Below are 14,575 nucleotides of genomic sequence, written 5' to 3' on the forward strand. Positions count from 1 at the left end.
GGTATCGAGGTACAAAAAGTGCTCTCAAGAGACCGCTTATACAATGCACACCAACTCTTGCAGAGGACAGAGACAGTCTGAACAGAGAAAACCAACACAGAGCCACACTCTACTAAACCAATTCTACTGAGACAGTCTGGTCTGCGCTGGGCACCAACGTGCAAGAGCAACTCTGAGACAGCCTGTACATGACATAAACGCAGAAATGTAGCTCTGTGACAGTCTGCACAAAGCATCAACGCACATAATCAGCTCTACTGAGACACCTGCACATAGTATCAATGTACAAAATTAACTCTGAGACAGCCTGCTCACAATGGCAACGTACCGACCCAACCCCAAAACACAGACAGCCTGTGCAGGGCATCACCAGACTAGCGTCAGTCTGCACAGGATAGCAACGTACCAGAAATGCTCTAAAGAGACAGCTTGTCCAAGACACACACTCTTGCAAAGAACAGGGAACACTTTATTTATTGAGCAGGTGAAACACCACATTACAATATTACAGAATACATTTTAGAAAAAATTTAGAACATGAATCAGTGACTATGCATTTAACATCATCCAAATCATTTCATTGCTTCGAAAAAGTGGAAATGAAAATAAGTGTAAGCGCTTAGTGCATATTTATCAAGTTCTGAGCTCTTTCTAACATCTGAAACACTGTAGAATTCAACTCATTAGGACATGAATTGCGTTTACCTTTTAACATCATTCAGATCATGTCATTGTTTAGATAATAAAAGCACAAATGGAAATAAGTGCAAGTGCTTCGTGCAAAGCATCGGCTTCTAAGCTCTTTCTAACATCTACAGATGTATAGAGAAGAGGGAAAGTATCTGTCAGAGGACCTGTATGACACCGCATCATGGAGTTGGCAGGAGAGACTGTACTGTCTAAGGTATCTCACAGGTTGCCTGTGACACTGCTGATTTAACACGCCAACAAGGGGCCTTCCTCGTGCTGCACTTTGTAAGCTGCCAGGCCTTTCCACAGCTCTTCACCCTCAAAAAAGCTAACACAGTCTGCTCAACTATGAAGCAACAGCTTGGAGGTTACCTACCACAGCCAGGGAAAGGCCTACAGGTGCTGCACAGCGCTGACTGCCTGCATGACCTGGTTGTGGCGTTGCAGGTAAAGTGCCGGTGCAAGGTCTAGAGCCCCAGATGAGGGATGAAGGTGACATCTCTTCTGCCCAAGGGGAAGGAAGGGCTGAGGGCAGGACGGGACCCAGCAGCTTTTCAATCCTCACTGCATTCATCAAGCAGGAGTCTGAGATCTGTGCGGATAACTCCAAGTCCAAAACACACAAATTCAGTGGGATATACGATTAGTTGTGTTGCTCGTGTAACACACTCCCGAAGATGTGCACTCACAAGATTTATGTTTGAAAGCAGCGTGGACAGCACTTTTAAGGGTGAAAGCAGAGATCCACGACATACAAGATTGAAACCAAGAGCTTTGAGCAAGAGACACCACAGAGTAAGGAAAACAAAAAGACTTGTGGAAGGTGCAGAGGGAACCACCAGCAGAAAAAGAAAGGCAGAGACTTGGCCAAGGCCCAAAAGAAGACCAAGGATGACAGACAACTAAAGACAGGTAAAGAGAAGCGATTCGCCACACTGATGACTCAAACACCAAGGGTCTGAAGACAATACTAATGACCTGACAAGACCACAGGGCAAAGCCACAGGTGGTGACAACTCCTAAGATGGAGGCGCATTGAGAGAGTGGGCAATGACTTAGGACCCCGGCAGAAACTAATGAAAGCGGCTGAGCCCATGCGACTGGACATTAATACCCCAAAAGGAGAAAGTCCTCTGCATTAGCTCAGAGCAGTGCTGGTGTGTAAACAAGTTTCACAAGTGGTGTGAGAACCCTGCAAACAAGAACTGCACTATTAGAGAGGTACAAACAAGGTCAAAGAAAGACCATAACTACAGAACCGGTGAAATACATGGGAGCTGCACGCAGAAGAAAAAAGACCTATTACTGTTCCACAGGTGTCGGGGTACTGTCTCAAGGTTCTCTCAGTGATGGAGCTCATGGGGCAGAATTAACTCTTTCTAGGTGGCCAGCTTCAACAGCCGCGAAACGGAGGACACCATCTTCTTATGGTTCAAGAGGCATTCAGCACTTTCAGGCACAGTCTGGAAGAAGAAGGAACTCCATATTGTTGGAAAGCAGCCCAAACTCAACAAACAAAACTTTACACAGTCAGAAGAAATTGTACGAAGTGTCAAAATCATGTTCAAATTAAGTAGGCAAAAAAAGAGGTCCAATATCGAAAGCCAGATCTTTACCTATTCAGTGTAACAACGCTACTCTGCAGTGGTGCATCGCAAATGATGGGGTTCCCATACATGTTCACTGGCCTTGGCCTTTGTAAGGATCCCTGGGGCGATATGCCCCCCCCCCCAGCACTGCAGGGGATGCAGAGGCCAGCATTACGCCCCTGCTACTCAGTTCACACATGAGCGAGATCAGATTGGAGAAGCCTGAAATCTCAATTTAAGAGATGAACAGCAGGTTCAAGAGTTTCTCGTGGTCTGACTGGGCTTGAGAGGAAGGACAGGCTGGTCCATATCACGGGGATAGAGTGAATTCATGCAAGAGCGGGTTCTGCAGAGGGCAAAGTCCAGACATACCACTTGGCCTTGGAGAGGAGGCCAGGCTGTGATGTTAAGATGCAGCAGAGTTCAGGGCGGGAGTGAGTGCAGGCCATTCAGAAGCTGAAGGGATCAATTACCATGGGCTGATCTCAGAGGGTTCAGGTTGTTGGGTGGTCTGTGGATGAGTTTCAGAAGGTGCAGCGAGTTCTGCTTCTGGCACTGTAAGTGAGGTGAGGTGGTGGTGGCCTGTCTTCAGCATGGTGGTTGGTGTAGGTGTTCAATGTGGATGTCACCTGGGACAGCTTGCGAAGAGGGTGGGGAGAGAGTGTTCTTCTAAGGGAGCATCTTAGTGCAGAGCTGTGAGAAGGTGCCACGCAGGAAGAAGAGAGCTCTGTAAGTTGGTGGTCTCAGTGAGGTGGACGAGTGTAAGGCGAGGCAGGTGGACTGTGTGGCGAGGGGTGAATGGTTAACACTCATTAAATATTACCATACGGGCGCCTCCAACAGTGTCATTACAATGTGTGTGTACAAAGCTCACAATATTTTACACAGGATGTGGGGCACTCACAAACCTCCTGTATATGTGTACAGATATGCAGGACATTAACCGCGGAGGAGGTGGCCCCGCTTGGAAGAGCAGCGATGACTATTTGTAGCGACATCTGTTATTGCCTCATGCACGTTTTGCTCTTTGACATAAGTGATAAGACAGGATGATAGGAGTGCCCGGTGGGGTCTGCACCAGAACAGTCTGCAATGAGAGCAGTGACAGCAAAGTGATTCATCACGAGTCCGAGAACTGAGTGGTACATTTCATTTTCACAATAAGTGCTGGGTTTATTTTTAGTGAATGGCCCCTTGGTATCAGCTGGACATTTCTTGCATTTTTTAAAAGCAAAATACAAATTTTCTACCAGCTTTTTTTTCCAGGTCAATGATCAAACCCACCCTTTTTTCAGCATCTATATCAGTGCACTACTTGACTTCATGCACAGGAGGGTCTGGTGCCCCAGACTCAACGCCTAGCAGATGCCAAGGTTTACAAGCCCAAGAGCTGGTACAGCTTAACCAAGCCAAGACCGGGTTATACTGTTTAGAACAGGTGCCCAAGAAACTAATCCCAAAGCAGAGCACAATAAATCCAGTAAATACACAAAAGGTTATAGGAGGAATGTTTGGAAATAGTGTAAAGGGCTGGAGCACTCGCAACCCATTGTTTGTCGTGCACTGTGCCACTCGTGACATAGGCTTGCCGTGTGATAATAAGTACCAACCCTGCTCCTTATGGGAACAGGCTGCCCTGAACAGCCAAGCTAGGACCACCTCCAGAAGACAACACAAGCACTCACAGACCTGTCTGGGCCAACGCAGGCCTCGTCAGTGAGCTATAGCTTGACTCTTGTGGCACAGGGAGCATTCCTCGCATCACTTTTTGTGTGTTTCTAATGCACATGGCCAAGAGTAGGCCCAGACGTGGTCCCTCGCTTGCTGTGCCGCAGGATCCAAGCTATAATTCACTGAGGAGACACAACAAGACTCAAACCGGTCTGTGCTCCTATCTGTATAAAAACTCGCTTGGCAGCTCCTCCCATCACCTCTTGTGTGTTTAGTTTAATGCACATGGCCATGAGTAAGCCCAGAGGTGGTCCCTCGCTTGCTGTGCCACAGTATCCAAGCTATACCTCACTGAGGAGACCCAACACGACTGAAGCCGGTCAGGGGTTTGTTTGTGTTGTTAAGCCATGGCTCAACATGCTCCTGGTAGCCCAGAATGTAGGAGAGGCCAGTGTTGGGTTGACCAGGTAGAGATCAGCTAGCAAGATCTTCGCTGCCTCCTAATGGACAGTAACATTTATTTTAAATGTCTATTTTTGGTTTTAAAGACATTCATTATCTCCCCTTCCCTATCTGCATAACAAGCTATTGCAGCAACTTAACTCCAGAACTCTAGGAGGCATGGATACCAGGTGGTGCTACATGTATTTTCATCTGATACTGATCACATTGGACTGATGGATAAATGAAATATATTTTCTTTGCCTTTGTGTTCACCTTGGTCGACACCTTATTTTGGACTGAAGTTAACAGCTCACTTTTAGGTGGGCAGGATTTGGGCAGCTGCCTAAAGACGCTAATGTTAGATAAAGTTAAATCACAAGAAGACCTTTTATTCTTGAATGTACATCACATCGCAGCCTCAGCCAAGCTCTGCAACAGAGGTGATAATGAACTGTAGACTTCAAGCCATCAAAGTAGGCGGTGGGCACGGCTCAGACGGTCCGGGCGATGTAAACAAGCGCACTAATACCTGCAACTGTTGCTCTTGAAGCCGTCAATGCTATGTTGAGATGCCAAGGAGAACTACGACTCTTGTTGTCTAGAACACGAGTTGCACATTCTGGGGTTTCAAGGAGTTGATATATTTGAGTTCTAATGTAGCCCGCATGGACTATGAGGTACTAGCTGTAATACATACTCAATAAATGCTAAAAGATAACCTTCATTTCATCAAGCAGTCATAGAGTCAATCAATCAATTAATCAATGAATTGAAAGCGCACTACTCACCCGTGAGGGCGTCATGGGTGAAGGGGGGGGTGGGCAGCAGTTCCATTCAGCCGAAGACCCAGGTCTTGAGAGCCTTCCTGAAGGTGTTCAGGGAGGGAGTGCGCCGGATGTTGATCGGGAGCTCGTTCCAGGTCTTGGCCGCGATGTAGGAGAAGGATCTTCCCCCTGCTTTAGATCTATGGATGCGTGGGGTTTCAGCGAGGAAGAGGTTGCCGGATGGGAGGTTTCTATAGGGTACGTGGAGGGTGATTCTATCATTGAGGTATTGGGGTCCGGTGTTGTGTAGGCATTTGTAGGCGTGGGTGAGTATCGTGAAAGTGACTCTTCTTGAAGGGGAGCCAGTGGAGCTTCTGTAGGTGTTGGCTGATGTGCTTGTGGCGGGGGGGGATGCCGAGGATGAGTCTGGCGGCAGAGTTCTGTATCGCCTGGAGCTTGCGGAGAAGGGACTTGTTTATGCCGGACTAGAGGGTGTTTCCGTAGTCCAGCCTGCTGGTGATGAGTGCGTGGGTGACTGTTTTCCTTGACTCGAGGGGGGCGGGGGGATAGAGAGTCCATTTGAAAGTCTTACGGAGGATGCAAAGGGTGTTGAAATAGCTGGAGGTGACGACGTTGACCTGTCGGTTCATGGAGAGGGAGGAGTTGAGTACGATGCCAAGGATTCTGACGTGGTCTGTGGGGGTCAGGGAGCTGCCGATGGGGTGGTTCCGAGGACGAGGACTTCAGTCTTCTCCGAGTTAATCTTTCGGCAGCTGTTGCTCATGCGACCCTTGACCCTGCTTGCAGGTTAGGCCGCTCCCCACGCCGCACCGCTCCGCCTGTGTGTCCCTGCCTTTGTGCCCGCTGCTGCCACTACATGAGTTCGCTGCTACCCCCTCTCTGTGTGTACTTTTTTGCCTGTTACTGCATTCATGGTGTTGCCTTTTGTCAACTGCCTTGTGCCATTTTTGATTACTTTGGTTGCCCCTTTCTTCCGTTCCCTCTTGCCTTCTGTATCCCCATCTCGTCCCGCCACTGCCTCCCTGCGGCCACGCCCCTTGCTCTCCCATTTGACGTCCCGCTCCCACCTCCCAGCTGCTCCTACCTCCCACCTCCCGTTATATGGCAGCCGCTGCGTGACCGCGCAGCAGACGCGCATAGGGCAAGCCCATCTGCGCCCGTCCACGCCTGGACCGCACCCAGCGCCAGAACCCCTGGCCCCTGCAAACGCCACGACACCAGACACCGCTACAACTCCAGCACCCTCCACGCACTCAACGCCGGACGATCACATACCTGCTGCCTGGTCGCCCCGAAGCGCACCCACGGACCCTTCTCCTGCCGGAACTGCAGCTTCACCAGCATCCGGCCCGCCAACCCACCGACCAGGAAAGAACCCAACTACCTCAGATGCATTCTTCTCAACACCCGCTCCGCCCGCAAACACGCCGTTGAACTCTGGGACCTACTAGATTCAACCACCCCAGACATCGCCTTCCCGACGGAAACCTGGCTGAACCCCTCCTCGGCACCCGACATCGCCATAGCCATCCCGGAAGGCTACAAGATCACCCGCAGGAACCGCACTAACGGAGTAGGAGGAGGAATCGCCATCGTCCACTGGAACACCCTCAGAGTCTCGACCAACACTGACGACACCCTCAGCACCGCTGAACACCTGCACTTCCAGATCCACACCGACCCCAACAACACCCTCTGAGGAACCCTCGTCTACAGACCCCCCGGACCCCGACCACAGTTCAGGGACTCCATCGCCGACTTCGTCAGCACACACGCCCTCGCCTCCACAGACTACATCCTCCCCAGAGACCTGAACTTCCACCTCGAGAACAATAACGACACCAACTCCACCACCCTGATTGACAACCTCGCCAACCTCGGACTCAGACAACTCGTCACAACACCCACCCACTCCGCCGGCCACACGCTTGACCTCATCTTCTCCGCAAGCCCCTACGTCTCCTTCAACCACACCACCGAACTCCACAGGACTTCCCATCGCTGCATCCACTTCAACTTCCGGAAACCCAACAACACACCGCCGCACCCAACAGATGCCAGCTAACCACCACCCTGGCCCAGAGCCCACCCACCGACCCCGACACCGCCGCCCGCAACCTCAGACAGTAGATCGACGACTGCGCCAACACCCTCACCCCGTTCAAGAAACCCTCCAACAGCCACACCAGCAAGAAAGCCAGCTGGTTCACTGATGACCTCCAGGCCTCCAAGCAAACCTGCCGAAAGCTAGAGAAGAACTGGCTCCCTGAACAAACACCAGACAGCTACACAGCCCACAAGAACGCCACCCACAGACACCATCACCTCATCAGATGCGCCAAAAGGACCTCCTTCGAAGACCACCTAGACAACAACGCACACAACAGCAAAGAGCTCTTCAACAACGTGAAGGAACTCTCCAATCCCAGCTCCAACACCAACGACATCCCAGCTTCGCAAGACCTGTGCGACTCACTGGCCACCTTCTTCCATCGCAAGATCGCAGACATCCACGACAGCTTCAACACCATGCCCGCCCCGACAACCACTGAAACCTCCGCCCCCACGACCACCATCCGCACCAACCGCCTGCTCTCCTGGGCCAACATAAACGACGACAACGACACCATCAAGATCATGAACACCATCCACTCCGGATCTTCGTCAGACCCATGCCCACACCACATCTTCAACCAAGCCAGCACCCCCATCGCACCCCATCTCCGGAAAGCCATCAACATCTCCTTCGAGACAGCAACCTTCCCGGAGAGCTGGAAGCACGCCGAGATCAACGCCTTACTCAGGAAACCCAAGGCGGACCCCAAGGACCTCAAGAACTTCCGGCCCATCTCCCTGCTCCCGTTCCCGGCAAAGGTCATCGAGAAGACCGTCAACAAACAACTGACCCGCTACCTCGAGGCAAACAGCATCCTGGACCCGTCCCAGTCCGGGATCCGCAACAACCACAGCACCGAAACTGCCCTCATCGCCGCCACCGATGACATCAGGACCCTGCTGGACAACGGAGAAACCGCAACCCTCATCCTCCTGGACCTATCAGCCGCCTTCGACACGGTCTGCCACCGCACACTACGCACACACCTCCATGACGCCGGGATCCAAGAGAAGGCCCTGACTGGACCACCTCCTTCTCCAGCAGAACACAGAGCGTCCGCCTTCCCCCCCTAATGCTCCGAAGCCACCGAGATCATCTGCGGCGTACCCAAGGGCTCATTCCTCAGCCCAACGCTGTTTAACATCTACATGGCACCGCTCGCCCACGTCGCCCGACTACACGACCTCAACATCATCTCCTATGCTGAGGACACCCAGCTGATCCTCTCCCTCACCAAGGACCCCCATACTGCCAAAACCTACCTCCACAAAGGAATGAAGGCCGTCGCTAAATGGATGAGGAACAGCCGACTGAAGCTGAACTCGGACAAGACGGAGGTCCTCATCCTCGAATCCACCCTTTCAGCCTAGGACGACTCCTGGTGGCCGACCACACTGGGAACTGCTCCAACGCCCACCGACCACGCACGCAACCTAGGGGTCATCCTCAACTCCACCCTCTCCATGAATAAACAGGTCAACGCCGTCTCTCCCTCCTGTTTTAACACCCTCCGCATGCTCCGCAAGATCTACAAGTGGATGCGCACCGAAACGAGAAGACCAGTCACCCAGGCCCTCGTCAGCAGCAGGTTGGACTATGGAAACGCCCTCTACGCAGGAGCCTCGGCCAAACTCCTGAAACGGCTCCAACACATTCAGAACGCCTCTGCACACCTGATCCTAGACATCCCATGCCGCAGCCACATCACACCCCACCTGAGAGACCTGCACTGGCTCCCCGGCAACAAGAGGATAACCTTCAAGCTCCTCAACCACGCACACAAGGCACAACACCGGACCAGGGTACCCCTACAGACGACTCAGCTTCTACAGCCCCACCCGCCAGTTCCGCTCCGCCGACCTCTCCCTCGCCACAGTCCCCCGCATCCGAAAAGCGACCTCCGGTGGCAGATCATTCTCCCACCTTGCCCCCAAGACCTGGAACACCCTCCCCATCCACCTTCGGCAGACCCAAGACCTACTGACCTTCAGAAGATTCCTCAAGACCTGGCTTGTCAAGCAGTAGCAGCATTCCCCACCCCCTAGCGCCGGAGACCCTCACGGGTAAGTAGTGCACTTTACAAATGCCATGATTGATTGATTGATTGATTGATCGATCCAGGCTACGACGTCTTGCATTCCTTTCTGGAAGTTGAGTCTGGTGGTGGTGGGTCCTTCGTGAGGGAGAGGATGAGCTGGGTGTCGTCGGCGTAGGATACTATGCTGAGGCCATGCTGTCAGACGATGAGGAGAGGGGGGGCCATGTAGATGTTGAAGAGGGTTGGGCTTAGCGATGATCCTTGTGGGAATCAGCAGTTGATTTCCGTGGGTTCGGAGAGGAAGGGTGGAAGTCTGACCCTTTGGCTTCTGTCGTTGAGGAACAATCAGATCCTGTCGAGGGCGGTTGCTCATATGCCAGCGTCGTGTAGTCTGGCTGCAAGTGTGCCATGTGAAACAGTGTTGAATACTGCTGACAGGTCGAGTAGAATCAGGGCTGGGGTGTGGCCTTGGTCGAGGAGGGTGCAGATGTCATCTGTAGCGGCGAGTAGGGCTGTCTCGGTGCTGTGGTTGCTGCGGAATCCGGATTGAGAAGGGTCGAGGACAGCGTTGTCTTTGATGAACCTTGTTAGTTCTGCTATGACTGTATTCTCATCAACTTTATCTGCGAAGAAGAGGAGCGAGATGGGCCGGTAGTTCTTGAGGTCCGTAGGGTCTGCTGAGGGCTTCTTGAGCAGGGGCCTGACTTCTGTGTGTTTCCAGTTGTTGGGGAAGGTGCCGGTCTCGAATGTGGTGTTGATGGTGCATTGTAGTTTGGGTGCGATGGTGGTGGCGGCTCTGTGGTAGATGTGTGGTGGGCAGGGGTCAGTGGGAGCCCCCGAGTGGATGCTTTTCATGGTTGAGCCAGTCTTTTCGGTCGTGATCGGGGTCCAGGAGGAGATGGTGGGCTGGCTGGTGATGCCGGAGGGTGGGGTGGCTGCGGAATCAGGTGTGAGGTTGTTGAAGTTGTCGTAGAGGTTTTTGATCTTCAGGTGGAAGTAGGATCAGAGCTTGTCGCAACGGTCCTGGGAGTGGGTGATGTCCGTGGCTTCGCTGCGGGGCTTAGTGAATTCTTGGATGACGCTGAAGAGTTCCTTGGAGTTGCTGGAGTGGACGAGGATTTTGTAGTGGATGAAAGTCCTTTTGGTGGTTCTGATGCGTTGGTGGTAGTCTATCATGGCGTTCTTGTAGGTGGTGTAGTTTTCCTGTGCTTTGTTGTTTCTCCAGTTCTTCTCCAAGCGTCTGCAGACGCACCTGGCTTCTTGGAGGTCAGTGGTGAACCAGGCGGCTTTTCTAGGGCGCTGTTTGTAGGGGTTGCGTAGCAGGGCAAGCTTGTCTGCACAGTTGGAGTCACAGGTGAGGAATTCTCTGGCTGTGCGGTTGGCGTAGGTTGCAGCCGTGGGGGTGTTGAGGTTGAGGGTGGAGTTGAATTGCTCCTCAGTGACTTTGCTCCAATTCCTTCGCGGGGGCGCAGAGCGGGCTTGGGTGGCTTGGGTTTGTCGACGAGGAAGTGTACGCAGTGGTTGTCGGCCCATGGGGGTTGCGTGGTGTGGCTGAAGTGCACGCTTTTTCCACCGGTGAAGATGGGATCGAGGGTGTGTCCTGCCTTGTGGGTTGGTGTGGCGACGAGTTGTTTTAGTCAGATGACGGTGAGATTGTCGAGGAGGGCAGCGAAGTTGGGGTTGTCGAGGTGAAAGTTTAGGTCTCCAATGAGTATGTAGTCCTTGGTGGCGATGGCGTGGGGTGTGAGGAGGTCGGTGATGGGGTCAGCGAAGAGATTCCGGGAGGTTTGTAGGAAGGGTGCCACGGAGTGTAGAGTTGGAACTGGTCTGGACGTGGAAGTACAGGTGTTCGGCAGCGGTTTCGCTGGAGGTGGTGAGGCGGAGGGAATTTTTGTGCATGATGGTGAGGCCTCCCCCTGGGTGGTTGGGGCGGTCCTTCCTCTGGATCTTGTATCCGTCCGGGATGACTATGTCGGGGACGGGGGGGGGGGGGGGGGGGGTTTTGGCATTGGTCCCGGTTTCCATGAAGAAGGTGACGTCGGGTGGGAGTGAGTACAGGAGGTTCCAGATCTCCACGGCGTGTCTGTGCATGGAGCGCACGTTGAGGAGGATGCATCTTAGGGCTTCAGCAGTGTTGGCTGCCGGGGCGGCGGTGAAGGTCTGGCGGCAGGAGAACTGGCCGTGGGTCATATGCGGCGCAGCTTGTTGGCAGTTGTTGCTTCTTCTGGGGTTGAGTGTGAGGAGGGTGGTAGGGTCATAGCGGTGTGTGGTGGGAGATCCAGGATCCCTGGCGCTGGTCGGGCACAGACGGGCATGCCTTTGGCGCACCGGCAGTGCGACCGTGCAGCGGCCGTCATTAAATAGGGGAAAGGGGAGGGATGAGAGGCTGGGAAGCGGGAGCAGGGGCTGTCCGGGGGGGGGTGGGGGGGGGGGGGGGGGGGAAGGGGCAGCAGCGGTGGGAACAAGCACAGGAAAAATTTAAGGTTAAAGATTAAATTAAATGTTAAATGAAGCGGGAGAAAAAAAAGGAGGATGAATAAATAAAGCGCAGGACAGCAGGCAATTGCTGAGGGCTGCAGCGATGGGCAGGACGTGGGCTGAGGCCTGCAGGCAGGATCGGGCAGCGGAGCAGGCACGAACCTCACCAGGAGGAGGTGAAGAGACTGCCGCGCGGCGACAGCACAGCGGAGCTGCTGGGAGAGAGTTGGCCCAGACCAGAGGTCAAGGTCTTACTCGCGCTCCCCCACAGCGGCCGCCATTAAATAGGGGAGGGAGGGGGGGCGGGAGTGGGGGCTGTCTGAGAGGGAGGGAGGGGCCACAGGGGCAGCAGCGGCGGGAACAAGCACAGGAAAAAATAACGGTTGAAGATTAAATGAAGCGGGAGAAAACAACGAGGATTAATACATCAATCAGTTAGTCAGTCAAAGATAGCTTTATTATGGCCATAAAAGCATAGAAAAAAGTGCAAAGCATTTTAGCAAAATACAGTACAGTATAATATTTCATTTCATCATAAAAACTATATACATTGTTTCTGTAATTTAAAATTGCAGTGTTTCAGGTAAGCAAGCTTTGACTTCTATCTCAAGTAAGCTCCCCCGTGCCTACTCTAGGTCCTTTAGCAAGATATAATGCAATGCTAAATAAATATATAATTTCCACATTAAGCGTAATACAGTATTATTGCAGGATAATGTGCAATAAGGGAAAAATATATATATAACGTCTAAGGGGGAGCAGTGGCAGATGTTATAGCATTTAATGATTACAATTAGATATTAAAACACATTTGTTACAAAAAAAAAAACTTTATAGATATAAAAAGTATTGTTAAAAAGATCTAGGTGAAAACAGCTGGAGTTGTTAAATTAAAAACACCTGGGTGGAGAGATAATTACTGTGGGGGTAAACATACAGTGCAATATGTACATACCACTTTGCTCAGGTCGGTGCCTAATGTAGCGTAGGTTCTGATCATTGCTAAACTAAGAATTTCCTTTTAGAGTTTTCTTAATGATAGCTCTACGAATGCACCACATGGAGTATAAAAACCTTGAGATGGAAAACACAATAGGTGTGACGGTTTCATACTTAGAAGCCTAAACGCCTCTGTACAGTGTCTACTCCCCATGTTCCTACATAATTGTAGTAACCATCGTGACCTTATCTTTCCATAGGCAGGACAGAAAAAAAGAACGTGCATTTCAGTTTCCTCAGCTCGGTCACACCCTGGACAATCTGATGTGTGGGGGCCCAGCCACTTGTTAGTAAATGATCGAAGCAGGAGCACCCTGTGTCTGGATTGAAGTAAGAATTTCTTCGCTAAGAGCGGTTGGATGTAATATAGGGCCGTTTCAAGCCTATATTGCTACTTTAATTCCAAAAAATTGGAGGTTAGGCAGCCCTGCTTAGTCCCCCGCCATAGTTGAACCAGTTTAAATTCTCTGTAGGACTCAAACAGTGCCTTCCTAGATGTCATAGAGCAGATATCTTCTGGGGATGTCCACATGTTCACCCACCCTAGGGAATAACAGGTGTTGCTAATGAAAGCTAGTCAGGGGAGTTTTCCTGCACCTTGGAGCCTCATAACGTCTTTAAACTCCTCCTTATATTCGGCTAATTCTGGAGTACTCCAAAGGCGTCGCCAATAAAGCAGGGGTCTAGAGAGAACTACATCTGCTATGGGGCTAATCCCAAGGTCCATCCTAAGCGGTGTTAGTGGAGAGCTAGTAGGGAGACCCAGCAATTGCCTAAGAAATAGGTCCTCTGCCATTGAGAGGGAGGCAGCTGGATGGTGGCCCCATAATTTTGCCCCATACAGTGCCAAACCCCTAGCCTGGGTCTTATAAATTTCTGCAGCAGGTCCTATTACTTTGTGTGAGCAGTTCTTGTAGACTTTTATAATGCCTCCCGTGGATTGGGTTAGTTTTAGGCTAGCTTTCTTTGTGTCCCCCATTCCATTTTTTCAGTGAGAGTGATACCTAAAATAAATAAAGCACGGGACAGAAGGCTACGGCTGAGGGCTGCATCGAGGGGCAGGATGTGGGCTAAGGCTGGCGGGCAGGATGTGGGCTGAGGCCGGCAGGCAGGATGTGGGCTGAGGCCGGCAGGCAGGCAGGATCGGGCAGCGGAACAAGCACCAGGCGCGAACCTAACCAGGAGGAGATGAATAGACTGAGACGCGGCGATGGCACAGCGGAGCTGCTGGAGAGAGAGTGTTGACCCAGACCAGAGGTCAAGGTCTTACTCCAAAGTGAGTAACCTCGTATGGAGCTTAACAGTTTGACTCACTTTCATTAGACATCAGCTTCAGAATTGGAAAAGATGAGTTTTAAGATGCTTTCTAAAAACTAGCAGGACGGGCGATCCTTACAACAGGCAGGTGCCTTAGGAAGGATTACAGAAGAGTGTATCATATCTGCAGCCATCTCCCACCCCTCATCACCAGAGACCCTGTCCTACCTTACATTGCCTCCCAAGCAATGCTACTGATAAAATCTAGGTGATACCAGTATCCTGGCCTGACGATATAACTGGATGCCAAAGCAGATGCTCAAGTAGGACAGGCTTCCCTCCGGGACCTGTTTGCTTAAATCACATCATTTTTCTCTGTCTCTTCCATCGTGTTCTATAGGGATGGGCTTGCTGATCTATTAAAGTGCTTATGACTATAACAGAGCATGCATTCACTTCTCATCACCCTCAAAAAGAACTGAAGTAACTGCCACTGGCTGTGCATGAT

General features: G+C 51.7%; 1 protein-coding gene across 6 annotated transcripts in view; it reads right to left on the reverse strand.

The window, feature by feature from the left end:
• ADCK5 (aarF domain containing kinase 5) overlaps nt 1-14,575 on the reverse strand; it is a 311,405-nt gene that overhangs the window by 260,683 nt on the left and 36,147 nt on the right. The window lies entirely within an intron of this gene.

This window comes from Triturus cristatus, chromosome 5_1, assembly GCF_964204655.1.
Source record: "Triturus cristatus chromosome 5_1, aTriCri1.1, whole genome shotgun sequence".
NCBI classification, from domain to species: domain Eukaryota; kingdom Metazoa; phylum Chordata; class Amphibia; order Caudata; family Salamandridae; genus Triturus; species Triturus cristatus.